The sequence below is a fragment of the Oncorhynchus masou genome, unplaced genomic scaffold (assembly GCF_036934945.1).
Source record: "Oncorhynchus masou masou isolate Uvic2021 unplaced genomic scaffold, UVic_Omas_1.1 unplaced_scaffold_1336, whole genome shotgun sequence".
Classification (NCBI taxonomy): Eukaryota; Metazoa; Chordata; class Actinopteri; order Salmoniformes; family Salmonidae; genus Oncorhynchus; species Oncorhynchus masou.
Window position 1 is genome coordinate 30,800 of NW_027003239.1, and position 10,963 is coordinate 41,762.

Consider the following 10,963-nt stretch of genomic DNA (forward strand, 5'->3'; position numbering starts at 1 on the left):
GGAGCAGCAGGTAGGGAGCAGCAGGTAGGATGCAGCAGGTAGGAAGCAGCAGGTAGGAGCAGCAGGTAGGATGCAGCAGGTAGGGAGCAGCAGGTAGGATGCAGCAGGTAGAATGCAGCAGGTAGAATGCAGCAGGTAGGGAGCAGCAGGTAGAATGCAGCAGGTAGGGAGCAGCAGGTAGAATGCAGCAGGTAGGGAGCAGCAGGTAGGATGCAGCAGGTAGGGAGCAGCAGGTAGGGAGCAGCAGGTAGGATGCAGCAGGTAGGGAGCAGCAGGTAGAGAGCAGCAGGTAGGATGCAGCAGGTAGGGAGCAGCAGGTAGGGAGCAGCAGGTAGGATGCAGCAGGTAGGGAGCAGCAGGTAGGGAGCAGCAGGTAGGATGCAGCAGGTAGGGAGCAGCAGGTAGGGAGCAGCAGGTAGGGAGCAGCAGGTAGGATGCAGCAGGTAGGGAGCAGCAGGTAGGATGCAGCAGGTAGGGAGCAGCAGGTAGAGAGCAGCAGGTAGGATGCAGCAGGTAGGGAGCAGCAGGTAGAGAGCAGCAGGTAGGATGCAGCAGGTAGGGAGCAGCAGGTAGGGAGCAGCAGGTAGGATGCAGCCTTCTCTCTCTCTAGCCCTTCCCAGTCTTCTCTCTAGCCCTTCCGCCCAGCCTTCTCTCTGTAGCCCTTCCTCCCAGTCTTCTCTCTAGCCCTTCCTCCCAGCCTTCTCTCTCTCTAGCCCTTCCTCCCAGCCTTCTCTCTCTAGCCCTTCCTCCCCCTTCTCTCTGGAGCCCTTCCTCCCAGCATCTCTCTAGCCCTTCCGCCCAGCCTTCTCTCTCTGTAGCCCTTCCTCCCCAGTCTGGATCTCTAGCCCTTCCTCCCAGCCTTAGTCTCTCTCTAGGCTTCCTCCCAGCCTTCTCTCTCTCTAGCCCTTCCTCCCAGTCTTCTCTCTAGCCCTTCCTCCCTCTAGCCCTTCCTCCCAGTCTTCTCTCTAGCCCTTCCTCCCAGCCTTCTCTCTCAAGCCCTTCCTCCCAGCCTTCTCTCTATCTAGCCCTCTAGGCTCTGTCTTCCTCCTCTAGCCCTTCTCTCGCTCTAGCCCTTCCTCCCAGCCTTTCTCTCTCTCTAGCTGTCTCTCTCTCTAGCCCTTGGGTATTAGCCCTTCTCCTAGCCTTCTATCTAGCCCTCGATCTATAGGCATTTCTCACTCTTCCTCCCTCTAGCCCTTCCTCCCAACCTTCTCTCTCAAGCCCTTCCTCCCAGCCTTCTCTCTCAAGCCCTTCCTCCCAATCTCTCTAGCCCTTCCTCCCAGCCTTCTCTCTCTCTAGCCCTTCCTCCCAATCTTCTATCTAGCCCTTCCCCTAGCTTTCTCTGCTTTTCCTCCCTCTAGCCCTTCTCTCTCTCTAGCCCTTCCTCCTGGATTCTCTCTCTCTAGCGCTTCCTCCCAGCCTGCTCTCTCTCTAGCGCTTCCTCCCAGCCTTCTCTCTATCAAGCCCTTCCTCCCAGCCTTCTCTCTCTCTCTAGGCTCTTCCTCCCAGCCTTTCTCTCTCTAGCGCTTCCTCCCAGCCTTCTCTCTCTCTAGACCTTCCTCCCAGCCTTCTCTCTCTCTAGACCTTCCTCCCAGCCTTCTCTCTCTCTAGCGCTTCCTCCCAGCCTTCTCTCTCTCTAGACCTTCCTCCCAGCCTTCTCTCTCTCTAGACCTTCCTCCCAGCTGTCTCTCTCTACTAGCTCTTCCTCCCAGCCTTCTCTACTAGCCCTTCCTCCCAGCCTTCTCTCTATCTAGCCCTTCCTCCCAGCCTTCTCTCTCTCTCTCTCTCTCTCTCTTCCTCCCAGCCTTCTCTCTCTCTAGACCTTCCGCCCAGCTGTCTCTCTCTCTAGCCCTTCCGCCCAGCCTTCTCTCTCTCTAGCCCTTCCTCCCAATCTTCTATCTAGCCCTTCCCTAGCTTTCTCTCGCTTTTCCTCCCTCTAGCCCTTCTCTCTCTCTAGCCCTTCCTCCTAGCCTTCTCTCTCTAGCGCTTACTCCCAGCCTTTCTCTCTCTAGCCCTTCCTCCCAATCTTCTATCTAGCCCTTCCCTAGCTTTCTCGCTTTTCCTCCCTCTAGCCCTTTCTCTCTCTAGCCCTTCCTCCTAGCCTTCTCTCTCTAGCGCTCCTCCCAGCCTTCTCTCCCTCAGCAGGCTTCCTCCCAGCCTTCTCTCCCTCTAGCCCTTCTCTCTCTCTAGCGTATTACTCCCAGCCCTCTCTCTCTCTAGCCCTTCCTCCTAGCCTTCTCTCTCTAGCGCTTACTCCCAGCCTTCTCTCTCTCTAGCTCTTACTCCCAGCCTTCTCTCTCTCTAGCCCTTCCTCCCAGCCTTCTCTCTATCAAGCCCTTCCTCCCAGCCTTCTCTCTCTAGCCCTTCCTCCCAGCCTTCTCTCTCTCGAGCGCTTCCTCCCAGCCTTCTCTTTCTCTAGCGCTTCCTCCCAGCCTTCTCTCTCTCTAGTCCTTCCTCCCAATCTTCTATCTAGCCCTTCCCCTAGCTTTCTCTCGCTTTTCCTCCCTCTAGCCCTTCTCTCTCTCTAGCCCTTCCTCCTAGCCTTCTCTCTCTAGCGCTTCCTCCCAGCCTTCTCTTTCTCTAGCGCTTCCTCCCAGCCTTCTCTCTCTCTAGTCCTTCCTCCCAATCTTCTATCTAGCCCTTCCCTAGCTTTCTCTCGCTTTTCCTCCCTCTAGCCCTTCTCTCTCTCTAGCCCTTCCTCCTAGCCTTCTCTCTCTCTAGCGCTTCCTCCCAGCCTGCTCTCTCTCTAGCGCTTCCTCCCAGCCTTCTCTCTCTCAAGCCCTTCCTCCCAGCCTTCTCTCTCTCGCTCTTCCTCCCAGCCTTCTCTCTCTCTAGCCCTTCCTCCCAGCCTTCTCTCTCTCTAGCCCTTCCGCCCAGCCTTCTCTCTGTAGCCCTTCCTCCCAGTCTTCTCTCTAGCCCTTCCTCCCAGCCTTCTCTCTCAAGCCCTTCCTCCCAGCCTTCTCTCTATCTAGCCCTTCCCCCTAGCCTTCTCTCTGTCTTCCTCCCTCTAGCCCTTCTCTCGCTCTAGCCCTTCCTCCCAGCCTTCTCTCTCTCTAGCCCTTCCTCCCAGCCTTCTCTCTATCTAGCCCTTCCTCCCAGCCGTCTCTCTCTACTAGCCCTTCCTCCCAGCTGTCTCTCTCTACTAGCCCTTCCTCCCAGCCTTCTCTCTATCTAGCCCTTCCTCCCAGCCGTCTCTCTCTACTAGCCCTTCCTCCCAGCTGTCTCTCTCTCTAGCCCTTCCTCCCAGCCTTCTCTCTCTAGCCCTTCCTCCTAGCCTTCTATCTAGCCCTTCCCCCTAGCCTTTTCTCGCTCTTCCTCCCTCAAAGCCCTTCCTCCCAGCCTTCTCTCTCTCAAGCCCTTCCTCCCAGCCTTCTCTCTCAAGCCCTTCCTCCCAGCCTTCTCTCTCAAGCCCTTCCTCCCAGCCTTCACCCTCTAGCCCTTCCTCCCAGCCTTCTCTCTCAAGCCCTTCCTCCCAGCCTTCTCTCTCTCAAGCCCTTCCTCCCAGCCTTCTCTCTCAAGCCCTTCCTCCCAGCCTTCTCTCTCTAGCCCTTCCTCCCAGCCTTCTCTCTCTCTAGCCCTTCCTCCCAATCTTCTATCTAGCCCTTCCCCTAGCTTTCTCTCGCTTTCTCTCGCTTTTCCTCCCTCTAGCCCTTCTCTCTCTCTAGCCCTTCCTCCTAGCCTTCTCTCTCTAGCGCTTCCTCCCAGCCTGCTCTCTCTCTAGCGCTTCCTCCCAGCCTTCTCTCTCTCTCTCTCAAGCCCTTCCTCCCAGCCTTCTCTCTCAAGCCCTTCCTCCCAGCCTTCTCCCTCTAGCCCTTCCTCCCAGCCTTCTCTCTCTAGCCCTTCCTCCCAGCCTTCTCTCTATCAAGCCCTTCCTCCCAGCCTTCTCTCTCTCTGGCGCTTCCTCCCAGCCTTCTCTCTCTAGACCTTCCTCCCAGCCTTCTCTCTCTCTAGACCTTCCTCCCAGCCTTCTCTCTCTCTCTCGAGCTCTTCCTCCCAGCCTTCTCTCTCTAGACCTTCCTCCCAGCCTTCTCTCTCTCTAGACCTTCCTCCCAGCCTTCTCTCTCTCTAGACCTTCCTCCCAGCTGTCTCTCTCTACTAGCTCTTCCTCCCAGCCTTCTCTCTCTCTACTAGCCCTTCCTCCCAGCCTTCTCTCTATCTAGCCCTTCCTCCCAGCCTTCTCTCTCTCTCTCTCTCTCTCTCTCTCTCTCTCTCTCTTCTTCCTCCCAGCCTTCTCTCTCTCTAGACCTTCCTCCCAGCTGTCTCTCTCTCTAGCCCTTCCGCCCAGCCGTCTCTCTCTCTAGCCCTTCCGCCCAGCCTTCTCTCTCTCTAGCCCTTCCTCCCAATCTTCTATCTAGCCCTTCCCCTAGCTTTCTCTCGCTTTTCCTCCCTCTAGCCCTTCTCTCTCTCTAGCCCTTCCTCCTAGCCTTCTCTCTCTAGCGCTTCCTCCCAGCCTTCTCTCCCTCTAGCCCTTCTCTCTCTCTAGCTCTTACTCCCAGCCTTCTCTCTCTCTAGCCCTTCCTCCCAGCCTTCTCTCTATCAAGCCCTTCCTCCCAGCCTTCTCTCTCTAGCCCTTCCTCCCAGCCTTCTCTCTCTCGAGCGCTTCCTCCCAGCCTTCTCTTTCTCTAGCGCTTCCTCCCAGCCTTCTCTCTCTCTAGTCCTTCCTCCCAATCTTCTATCTAGCCCTTCCCCTAGCTTTCTCTCGCTTTTCCTCCCTCTAGCCCTTCTCTCTCTCTAGCCCTTCCTCCTAGCCTTCTCTCTCTCTAGCGCTTCCTCCCAGCCTGCTCTCTCTCTAGCGCTTCCTCCCAGCCTTCTCTCTCTCAAGCCCTTCCTCCCAGCCTTCTCTCTCTCGCGCTCTTCCTCCCAGCCTTCTCTCTCTCTAGCCCTTCCTCCCAGCCTTCTCTCTCTCTAGCCCTTCCGCCCAGCCTTCTCTCTGTAGCCCTTCCTCCCAGTCTTCTCTCTAGCCCTTCCTCCCAGCCTTCTCTCTCAAGCCCTTCCTCCCAGCCTTCTCTCTATCTAGCCCTTCCCCCTAGCCTTCTCTCTGTCTTCCTCCCTCTAGCCCTTCTCTCGCTCTAGCCCTTCCTCCCAGCCTTCTCTCTCTCTAGCCCTTCCTCCCAGCCTTCTCTCTCTCTACTAGCCCTTCCTCCCAGCCTTCTCTCTATCTAGCCCTTCCTCCCAGCCGTCTCTCTCTACTAGCCCTTCCTCCCAGCTGTCTCTCTCTACTAGCCCTTCCTCCCAGCCTTCTCTCTATCTAGCCCTTCCTCCCAGCCGTCTCTCTCTACTAGCCCTTCCTCCCAGCTGTCTCTCTCTCTAGCCCTTCCTCCCAGCCTTCTCTCTCTAGCCCTTCCTCCTAGCCTTCTATCTAGCCCTTCCCCCTAGCCTTTTCTCGCTCTTCCTCCCTCAAGCCCTTCCTCCCAGCCTTCTCTCTCTCAAGCCCTTCCTCCCAGCCTTCTCTCTCAAGCCCTTCCTCCCAGCCTTCTCTCTCAAGCCCTTCCTCCCAGCCTTCTCCCTCTAGCCCTTCCTCCCAGCCTTCTCTCTCAAGCCCTTCCTCCCAGCCTTCTCTCTCTCAAGCCCTTCCTCCCAGCCTTCTCTCTCAAGCCCTTCCTCCCAGCCTTCTCTCTCTAGCCCTTCCTCCCAGCCTTCTCTCTCTCTAGCCCTTCCTCCCAATCTTCTATCTAGCCCTTCCCCTAGCTTTCTCTCGCTTTTCCTCCCTCTAGCCCTTCTCTCTCTCTAGCCCTTCCTCCTAGCCTTCTCTCTCTCTAGCGCTTCCTCCCAGCCTTCTCTCTCTCTAGCTCTTCCTCCCAGCCTTCTCTCTCTCTAGCGCTTCCTCCCAGCCTTCTCTCTATCAAGCCCTTCCTCCCAGCCTTCTCTCTCTCGAGCTCTTCCTCCCAGCCTTCTCTCTCTCTAGCGCTTCCTCCCAGCCTTCTCTCTCTCTAGACCTTCCTCCCAGCCTTCTCTCTCTCTAGACCTTCCTCCCAGCCTTCTCTCTCTCTAGCCCTTCCTCCTAGCCTTCTCTCTCTCTAGCGCTTCCTCCCAGCCTTCTCTCTCTCTAGCTCTTCCTCCCAGCCTTCTCTCTCTCTAGCGCTTCCTCCCAGCCTTCTCTCTATCAAGCCCTTCCTCCCAGCCTTCTCTCTCTCGAGCTCTTCCTCCCAGCCTTCTCTCTCTCTAGCGCTTCCTCCCAGCCTTCTCTCTCTCTAGCTCTTCCTCCCAGCCTTCTCTCTCTCTAGCGCTTCCTCCCAGCCTTCTCTCTCTCTAGACCTTCCTCCCAGCCTTCTCTCTCTCTAGACCTTCCTCCCAGCCTTCTCTCTCTCTCTCTCGAGCTCTTCCTCCCAGCCTTCTCTCTCTCTAGACCTTCCTCCCAGCCTTCTCTCTCTCTAGACCTTCCTCCCAGCTGTCTCTCTCTACTAGCTCTTCCTCCCAGCCTTCTCTCTCTCTACTAGCCCTTCCTCCCAGCCTTCTCTCTCTCTAGACCTTCCTCCCAGCCTTCTCTCTCTCTAGACCTTCCTCCCAGCCTTCTCTCTCTCTCTCTCGAGCTCTTCCTCCCAGCCTTCTCTCTCTCTAGACCTTCCTCCCAGCCTTCTCTCTCTCTAGACCTTCCTCCCAGCCTTCTCTCTCTCTCTCGAGCTCTTCCTCCCAGCCTTCTCTCTCTCTAGACCTTCCTCCCAGCCTTCTCTCTCTCTCTAGCACTTCCGCCCAGCCGTCTCTCTCTCTAGCCCTTCCGCCCAGCCTTCTCTCTCTCTAGCCCTTCCTCCCAATCTTCTATCTAGCCCTTCCCCTAGCTTTCTCTCGCTTTTCCTCCCTCTAGCCCTTCTCTCTCTCTAGCCCTTCCTCCTAGCCTTCTCTCTCTAGCCCTTCCTCCCAGCCTTCTCTCTCTCGAGCGCTTCCTCCCAGCCTTCTCTTTCTCTAGCGCTTCCTCCCAGCCTTCTCTCTCTCTAGTCCTTCCTCCCAATCTTCTATCTAGCCCTTCCCCTAGCTTTCTCTCGCTTTTCCTCCCTCTAGCCCTTCTCTCTCTCTAGCCCTTCCCCCTAGCCTTCTCTCTCTAGCGCTTCCTCCCAGCCTTCTCTCTCTCGCGCTCTTCCTCCCAGCCTTCTCTCTCTAGCGCTTCCTCCCAGCCTTCTCTCTCTCTAGCCCTTCCTCCCAGCCTTCTCTCTCTCGCGCTCTTCCTCCCAGCCTTCTCTCTCTCTAGCCCTTCCTCCCAGCCTGCTCTCTCTCTAGCGCTTCCTCCCAGCCTTCTCTCTCTAGCCCTTCTCTCTCTCAGCCCTTCCTCCCAGCCTTCTCTCGCGCTCTTCCTCCCAGCCTTCTCTCTCTCTAGCCCTTCCTCCCAGCCTGCTCTCTCTCTAGCGCTTCCTCCCAGCCTTCTCTCTCTCAAGCCCTTCCTCCCAGCCTTCTCTCTCTCGCGCTCTTCCTCCCAGCCTTCTCTCTCTCTAGCGCTTCCTCCCAGCCTTCTCTCTCTAGCCCTTCCTCCCAGCCTTCTCTCTCTCGCGCTCTTCCTCCCAGCCTTCTCTCTCTCTAGCCCTTCCTCCCAGCCTGCTCTCTCTCTAGCGCTTCCTCCCAGCCTTCTCTCTCTAGCCCTTCTCTCTCTAGCCCTTCCTCCCAGCCTTCTCTCTCTCAAGCCCTTCCTCCCAGCCTTCTCTCTCTCGCGCTCTTCCTCCCAGCCTTCTCTCTCTCTAGCCCTTCCTCCCAGCCGTCTCTCTCTACTAGCTCTTCCTCCCAGCCTTCTCTCTCTCTACTAGCCCTTCCTCCCATCCTTCTCTCTATCTAGCCCTTCCTCCCAGCCGTCTCTCTCTACTAGCCCTTCCTCCCAGCTGTCTCTCTCTCTAGCCCTTCCTCCCAGCCTTCTCTCTCTAGCCCTTCCTCCCAGCCTTCTCCCTCTAGCCTTCTCTCTCAAGCCCTTCCTCCCAGCCTTCTCCCTCTAGCCCTTCCTCCCAGCCTTCTCTCTCAAGCCCTTCCTCCCAGCCTTCTCCCTCTAGCCCTTCCTCCCAGCCTTCTCTCTCAAGCCCTTCCTCCCAGCCTTCTCTCTCTCAAGCCCTTCCTCCCAGCCTTCTCTCTCAAGCCCTTCCTCCCAGCCTTCTCCCTCTAGCCTTTCCTCCCAGCCTTCTCTCTCAAGCCCTTCCTCCCAGCCTTCTCCCTCTAGCCCTTCCTCCCAGCCTTCTCTCTCAAGCCCTTCCTCCCAGCCTTCTCTCTCCAGCCCTTCCTCCCAGCCTTCTCTCTCAAGCCCTTCCTCCCAGCCTTCTCTCTAGCCCTTCCTCCCAGCCTTCTCTCGCTCTAGCCCTTCCTCCCAGCCTTCTCTCTCTCTAGCCCTTCCTCCCAGCCGTCTCTCTCTACTAGCTCTTCCTCCCAGCCTTCTCTCTCTCTACTAGCCCTTCCTCCCAGCCTTCTCTCTATCTAGCCCTTCCTCCCAGCCGTCTCTCTCTACTAGCTCTTCCTCCCAGCTGTCTCTCTAGCCCTTCCTCCCAGCCTTCTCTCACTCTTCCTCCCTCTAGCCCTTCCTCCCAGCCTTCTATCTAGCCCTTCCCCCTAGCCTTCTCTCACTCTTCCTCCCTCTAGCCCTTCCTCCCTCTAGCCCTTCTCTCACCTGTTTTCTTCTTTCTCTCTAATCCATGTTTCCCTCTCTCTCTGGCTGGCCCATTCTCTCTCTGGCTGACCCACCAGGCAGTATGCCAACAGAGGGAGGGAGGGAAGGAAAGGAGAGAGAGAGGGAGGGGGAGTACCATACCCAGTATTCCAACGGAGGGAGGGAAGGAAAGGAGGAAGGGAGGGGGAGTAACATTCCCAGTATGCCGAGGGAGGGAGGAAAGGAGGGAGGGGGAGTACCATACCCAGTATGCCAACAGAGGGAGGGAAGGAAAGGAGGGAGGGAGAGGGAGTACCATACCCAGTATGCCGAGGGAGGGAGGGAAGGAGGGAGGGGGAGTACCATACCCAGTATTCCAACGGAGGGAGGGAAGGAAAGGAGAGAGGGAGGGAGGGGGAGTACCATACCCAGTATGCCAACAGAGGGAGGGAAGGGAGGGAGAGGGAGTACCATACCCAGTATGCCGAGGGAAGGAGGGAGGGGGAGTACCATACCCAGTATGCCGAGGGAGGGAGGGGGAGTACCATACCCAGTATGCCAACGGAGGGAGGGAAGGAAAGGAGGGAGGGAGAGGGAGTACCATACCCAGTATGCCGAGGGGGAGTAACATACCCATTATGCCGAGGGAGGGAGGGAAGGAAAGGAGGGAGGGAGAGGGAGTAACATACCCAGTATGCCGAGGGAGGGAGGGAGAGGGAGTAACATACCCAGTATGCCGAGGGAGGGAGGGAAGGAAAGGAGGGAGGGAGGGGGAGTAACATATCCAGTATGCCGAGGGAGGGAGGGAGGGGGAGGGAGAGGGAGTAACATACCCAGTATGCCGAGGGAGGGAGGGAAGGAAAGGAGGGAGGGAGAGGGAGTAACATACCCAGTATGCCGAGGGAGGGAGGGAGAGGGAGTAACATACCCAGTATGCCGAGGGAGGGAGGGAGAGGGAGTAACATACCCAGTATGCCGAGGGAGGGAGGGAAGGAAAGGAGGGAGGGAGGGGGAGTAACATACCCAGTATGCCGAGGGAGGGAGGGAGAGGGAGTAACATACCCAGTATGCCGAGGGAGGGAGGGAGGGAGAGGGAGTAACATACCCAGTATGCCGAGGGAGGGAGGGAGAGGGAGTAACATACCCAGTATGCCGAGGGAGGGAGGGAAGGACAGGAGGGAGGGAGGGGGAGTACCATACCCAGTATGCCGAGGGAGGGAGGGAGAGGGAGTAACATGCCGAGGGAGGGAGGGAGAGGGAGTAACATACCCAGTATGCCGAGGGAGGGAGGGAGAGGGAGTAACATACCCAGTATGCCGAGGGAGGGAGGGAGGGAGAGTACCATACCCAGTATGCCGAGGGAGGGAGGGAAGGAAAGGAGGGAGGGAGGGGGAGTACCATACCCAGTATGCCGAGGGAGGGAGGGAGAGGGAGTAACATGCCCAGTATGCCGAGGGAGGGAGGGAGGGAGGGAGTAACATACCCAGTATGCCGAGGGAGGGAGGGAAGGAAAGGAGGGAGGGAGGGGGAGTAACATACCCAGTATGCCGAGGGAGGGAGGGAGAGGGAGTAACATACCCAGTATGCCGAGGGAGGGAGGGGGAGTAACATACCCAGTATGCCGAGGGAGGGAGGGAAGGAAAGGAGGGAGGGAGGGGGAGTAACATACCCATTATGCCGAGGGAGGGAGAGTACCATACCCAGTATGCCGAGGGAGGGAGGGAGGGAGGGAGGGGAGTACCATACCCAGTATGCCGAGGGAGGGAGGGAAGGAAAGGAGGGAGGGAGAGGGAGTAACATACTCAGTATGCCGAGGGAGGGAGGGAGAGGGAGTAACATACCCAGTATGCCGAGGGAGGGAGGGGGAGTAACATACCCAGTATGCCGAGGGAGGGAGGGAGGGAGGGGGAGTACCATACCCAGTATGCCGAGGGAAGGAAAGGAGGGAGGGAGGGAGGGGGAGTACCATACCCAGTATGCCGAGGGAGGGAGGGAGGGAGGGAGAGTACCATACCCAGTATGCCAACGGAGGGAGGGGGAGTACCATACCCAGTATGCCAACGGAGGGATGGAAGGAAAGGAGGGAGGGAGGGGGAGTACCATACCCCGTATGCCAACGGAGGGAGGGAAGGAAAGGAGGGAGGGAGAGGGAGTACCATACCCAGTATGCCGAGGGAGGGAGGGGGAGTACCATACCCAGTATGCCGAGGGAGGGAGGGAAGGAAAGGAGGGAGGGAGGGGGAGTACCATACCCAGTATGCCGAGGGAGGGAGGGAAGGAAAGGAGGGAGGGAGGGAGGGAGGGGGAGTACCATACCCAGTATGCCGAGGGAGGGAGGGAGGGAGGGGGAGTACCATACCCAGTATGCCGAGGGAGGGAGGGAGGGAGGGGGAGTACCATACCCAGTATGCC